Source organism: Poecilia reticulata, linkage group LG21 (genome assembly GCF_000633615.1).
Source record: "Poecilia reticulata strain Guanapo linkage group LG21, Guppy_female_1.0+MT, whole genome shotgun sequence".
Taxonomy (NCBI): domain Eukaryota; kingdom Metazoa; phylum Chordata; class Actinopteri; order Cyprinodontiformes; family Poeciliidae; genus Poecilia; species Poecilia reticulata.
In genome coordinates this window covers 5,995,355-6,001,321 of record NC_024351.1, presented here as the reverse complement: position 1 = coordinate 6,001,321, position 5,967 = coordinate 5,995,355, and the positions used below count along the sequence as shown (strand labels likewise).

Below are 5,967 nucleotides of genomic sequence, written 5' to 3'. Positions count from 1 at the left end.
TTTTTCATGTACAGGTTTTTCTTCTGCTTCCTTTCAGGGTTGTTTTGAAAATTCCTGTGAGAATAAGATATTTTCTTTGCTCTGAAGGACTCGCTTAATGCATAGTTTTCTCTTTCCTTCCTTTTTTGATTCTCTTTTCTTTGTTTCGGTATCTCTGCCTTAAGTAGTCTCATCTTCATCTTTTGTCTTTTCGCTTTAGGGTACTTTGACAGTTTCAAAGACATTTCCAAAAGTGCACTTGTTGCATTTTTTGTTTCACTGGAAATGGGGAGTACTATATTTTCTTGTGTGACAGACGACATAAAACTAACTGCATTAGATACACCTTCAATTACATCATCAGAAGGACCACTTGCAACATGACACATGACTTCAACATTGATGTTTGACTCAAGAGCAGGAATGTTTTGTGTCAGGGAAGCAGACTCAACCTCTTGCTGAACAGCAATTGGTGTCTCGGATTCATTTAACAGTGGAGAGGTGCCAACTGTGTCTGAAGCGTCTCTCTGGTAAAATGAGAGGGGCTGGAATTCAAATGCACAAGATGATGGAACATTAAGCATTGTGTACACTGATTTTAATCTGTGAATCATGTCACTAAGACGGGAAAATTTCAGCATCACTGCTGTGCCAAAGTTTAAAAGATTGCATGTCATTGGCATTCCATTTTTGTTCCTTGTGTGTGGGTCAAAGTATCCATACTCACMAAATCTGCTTCTAAAAACCCCAATGGCCAAGCCTGACATGATCAGCAGCCCATATTGTACATCTGATGACAATTGTCTCAATGCTTTTTCCAGGCTTGGAAAACTCTGTCCACCTCCAAATGTTCCACATACGGGTACTGGAGTCATGGCGATCTGATATGTTGACCTGCGTGCCAGTACCTCATTTGGTAGTTCATCAGTTGCCAAATGGATGCTACGAGGAAATCTTTCTCTAGCCTGTCTGTACACGGCATCACCTTTATCCAGAATGAGGTCAAGATCTGGTCTGGTAATTGTTTCATTCTCATGGAAAAAAGCCAGAAAAACCAAACTGTTTGCCATACACTGACTGTTCCTGTATTTTCCATATTTTAACGAATCTTGACTCCGTRAGGCACACACATTTATCACTGATGGCTGAAGTTCTACATTAACTCGAGACTGCTGAGCTGAACCACGTCCCCTTTTCACCATGTCAGCATAAGACACTTGTGATGCACTTTTTGTATCTCCTGCATTATGCTAGAATACTGGTTTGGCAGTGTTTCCATTAGATAGTGTTACCACAGAGGATAAACTGTTTTCACTTCTATCGTTTCCATGCTGTCGTTCAAAAGACTCTACAACTGACTTGTTCTCCGAGTCAGTAACTGTCACTTTATCGCTCTGAGGCTGTTTCTCCTTCTGCCATCTGAGCTTCTGAGCCTGGGAACGCTGATTCTTTCTGGGCATTGTTGATTAGACTTCTGGACAGGTCAGGCAGAAAACAGCAACTCCAATGGTCGTTGTTGATCTTTTTATCTCAAGATAAGCAGATACAACACAAAACTACACCAATGCACTTACAATCAATGTATTAGTGTTGAATAGCTAGTCAGTACAAACCTGTGCACAAACCTGAAGTTCAGTCCAACGTCAGTAGCAGCAAGCAGGAACACGAATTAGGCAGCTCAGATAAAAAAATTAGCTTTACTTCAGTCCAATTGGAATTTTGTTCAATAAAGATTTAGCTCAGAAGATTAATTTTCATATTTTAAAGGTATACAGATCAAGTATTTAGTTCATCTGTTTCAGAAATTATTTAAAATAGAAAATTATAATCCAATTTTGAAATAGAAGTGTTTTTAAACTTCAGGTCCAAATCAGATTACTCAAAAAGACATCTTAGAAATATCAAAGTTTAACGTTTTTTCTTTTTACTGTTTTTGACTTTATGCCAATAGTGCTCTAAATATATTTTGTCAGACAAGACCAGAGCTTTACTTAAGTCCAATTAGAATTGGAGCAATGTAGTTCAGCAGAAAGCAAACTTTGCTTTCAATTTCAAAATTTATACAGATCAAGTTTTTAGTTGACCTGTTTTGAGTAATTATTTTYGGCCAATTTTTAAATGGAAGCTTTTCAAACTTAAGAGATTACTCAAAATGACGTCTTAGATGTGTGAAGCTTCCCAGTTATTTACTCTTACGGTGGAGAGAGGTAGACAGGAAAGACAGAGCAGTGAGAGGGGAGATTCTCTCAGATTCTCTCAATGATAGTCAGATGAGTTACTGATGAACTCGATAGAAGTAGGATTTCTCAAATATATAGCCACAAAATCAATGCCACAAAATTCATGTCACAAAATCAATAGAAGAACTGTTCAGAGGTCACAGGACGTAAGATGTGAGTGGAAAACAGATCTAGTTACTGGTAAACTAGATTAAGAGAGACAGGCAAACATCAATTTGGCAGTAAACTGATGGTTGAAGAAATAAAGGGAACTCTGGTTACTGGTAAACCAGGCTCCTGAATTCGGAAAAACCAGGCCACCTATTGGGATGCTGGTTTTTGAAGAAATTCGTAGGAGAGTTTAGGGATGGGATAGTAAAATGCACAGTAAATGGTTTTCCAGATATGTTGGAAGGAAGAGGAAAGAAAAAAACACAGTTGGAAAATTAAAATGSTTCCGACAGTGGTTAGAAAAGAGGGTCCGTGGAACACCTGCGAGACAAAGAACAGCCAATAGACATCAAAATRAAACATTCTCAACAGAGMRGCTTCTGGGTCAGATTTCATCTGAAAAGGTTCAAACTGTGAAGAGATTCATACCTACTACTATTGTGAACTAAGCTTTGTGGTGTGAATTGGGTTGTTGCTGTGTTTTCATGACCTTTATTGAAATAGTTCAATGAATGTAGATTATGATATTCTTACTGAAATAAGATGCATCCCAGCATACCAACAGATAAAAGAGCCAGTTGCTTTAGCAGAATTTAATGTTGACTTGACCTTCTTCATCACAGAGATTAAATTGAGTGACAGAAAACCTCATCATGAGTCCAGAAAACAACTCAGAGGGTTGTTGCAGTACTGAGTCATGTTTCTTACAGGGTTTTGGACAACAGGGTCGTCATGTGAGCATAACCAACATATCCTGTTTGAATCTAATTTAAAGCAAATGTTTGTGGACATGATTTTATTCAAATTGTGTGTGAGTCAAGTTGGATCAGCTGTGACAGCTCGGCTGATCCACGTTGAAACATCCGCTCACCAGGGAGAAAGGTGTTTGGGTCCACTTCTCTCTGTGAGGGAGAATAGAAACAGTTTGTTATTAGCTGACCAGAAAACCTTCAGGAGTCCAGAACACACATATCCGCTAAGGTTCTTTGTCCTCTGTACACAAGCTGCTTTGATCTAGACATTTCTGGACGTTTCAGCTAACTTTTTTAAATCAAATAAAGCCACATGCTGCTAGTACTCACCTCACTGAGCAGAATTTGGTGGAAATATCTAGGTTGTCTGAAAGGAGGGAAATAACAGTTAAATTTATTGAATTTATTTAACAAAGGCACATAGACAAAACAGACTAACGTAAAAAGCAGCAGTCCTATGTTTGCATCACTCTGCTTCTGCTGTGAGCATCTGACCCTAATAGGGCCATTTTAATAATGCATTTGAAATTCTATTGCAATGAAGAGTTGGGAGTGACACTATTACCTTATTTATGTTTTCAGACAAGGTTCTGTCTAAGAGGATTTTTTAAAAAGACATCGAGTCTGTTTTTTAGATACTAAGATTGTAATGTATATGGATTTTAGACAGCTCATAAGATCACCACCTTGTTACACATTTGTTTAGTGCACAAAGATGGTAGCACAGTCCAGAAAAAAATATTTCAACAAAATGAGGAAGTTTGCTAAAAAGCTTTAAATATTTTCAGTCCAATTTGTGAGATTTCTGTGTTCATAAAATGTTGGTTCAGAATGAAACTGTCAAAAACATTCAGGTTTTCCACATTGTCACTGTCTAATCGTATATTTCCAAATTTATTGTTAAAAACATTTGCGCTCGACAGGCTGCTGAACTTTGCAATGTACTTACCAGGCAAAGAACGCTGGTGAGCAGTTTTCTTTCATCTGTGAAAAGACACTGTGTGTTATCTCACAATTATTGGCTTGATCAGAAAAATACACAACACGTTGTGTATATTTAGGTGAATTCCAACAGTTAACACGTTAGAATGGTTTTCAGTTAAGACATATAGTAGGCGTCAATGATAGCATATCATGCTAACGGTCGGCACCCATCAGAAATAGGAGGGTTAGCGGTTTATAACTTCATTATGGTATGGCGATTCGTTAAGAAGCGATTATTAATATCTTTAAGAATGAAACCGTCTTTCATCTCTTACATTTTCTGATTATTGCAAGCCAGCTCTGCACGTCACAACCCAAGAACAAAGCAACGTTTATCGAACAGCCTCTTAACGGCTGACAGTCCGTTTCAGTTGAACTGAAAAGTCTAATCAACTCCGAGGTTACCGTAGCAATTTTATACATATTTAGCTGAATAGAAGCTGATCATGAAGACAAATACTAACATACATGGTTATAAATTAAGTCAATTGGAAATACCCTCTGCAATCTGAATGGACAGGTTTTCATACGAGTGATACCGTCAATTTTAGCATATGCTAATGATTGTTTGCTATCAGAAAAAAACTCCGTATAGCGGCTTTCAGCTTTATTAAGTTACAGCCACACTTAAGAAGCAATTATGTAATAACTATTTGACAAGGAAACCGTCTCTCATTGTTTATAATTTTATTATCACGACAGACCCAAATAACACACCGCTTACCTGTTGGGGACAAACGAAGAAGTGAGAAGGTAACGGCAAAGAACGTCACGTCATGTGTCAGAGGCATTCAGGAGGACTCGGATATTTCCACTTCGATTACGACTGTGGCTTTTACATGCTTGTTAAATCAATTCAAGAAAGATTTGGCACCAATTTTAAGTCTCATGTACAATTCGGGTTTTGAAACAAACATTTTGAACTGCATTTATTTTTTATCGAATTAGAATTAATTATAACATTCAAAATTATATAGACTAATTATTAATTCCCTTCGTTACTTATGCCTTACTGTGACTTTTGTTGAAAGTTCAAAATGTATTGGCATAAATTGTTATTAAATAACACTACTTCTTCATCACTGTCATAAAAAAATATTAAATAGAAAATATAAATGTAATTTACTGTGGGAGAGGCGCTCATCAAATGCTGGTGACGTTCATTGAACGCCACWTRAAGCCACTCAACTGCGCATGTCCATAAAGCCGTGGCAGGTTAACGTGTTCTTGTTTGTGCTCTTGTTCTCGCCACAGACATAACAAYTAACACACTAAAGCAGGACTGTCGGCAAAAGCGGGCATTGGGAGAAATTATCCACCTCAGAGTCATGGTCACATCCATACTTATAGGTCTTTTTTTCTTCATCCCGCAGTTAATAAAATTAACGGCGGGCTAGGATTACACAAAACCACAGGTGCAAACCGGAGGTGCAAACCATTTAAGCAAAATTTAAATAATTAGATTCAAAATCAGATATACTCCTTATTTCCCTTCGTTACTCATGTTTTACTGTGGCTTTTATTCAAAGTTCAAAATGTATTAGATTTAAGTCTTATTAAATAGCATTGCTTTTTCATCACTGTCATGAACAGCGCTCTGTTGATGAGTGTTGATGAGTCTCAGCGTTATGTGTTTAACAGTCACGATGACGTATCAGCGCATTTAATCAATCATAACACGCGGTTTTGTTACTGGAAACCATATTCAAACATCTGTCAAAGCTTTATAARCAATTGTATTTTTTAAGTATGTTTTTATTACATAGTTCAGCATATTTAAATATGATTAGTGGCTATAACAATAGAATAGGAATAGAATATTCTGATATTGATGTATGAAGAGCAAATTACAAAGCACAGCC

General features: G+C 37.2%; 1 long non-coding RNA gene across 1 annotated transcript; it reads right to left on the bottom strand.

Annotated features, from left to right (window-relative positions):
• Nucleotides 1-2,707: 2,707 nt before the first annotated feature.
• Nucleotides 2,708-5,795, bottom strand: LOC103457635 (uncharacterized). Its single transcript, XR_532459.2, has 4 exons — nt 4,830-5,795; nt 4,071-4,105; nt 3,452-3,488; nt 2,708-3,271 (listed from the first exon to the last, which is right to left on the bottom strand). It is a non-coding gene; the product is annotated as an uncharacterized LOC103457635 (long non-coding RNA).
• Nucleotides 5,796-5,967: the final 172 nt, after the last annotated feature.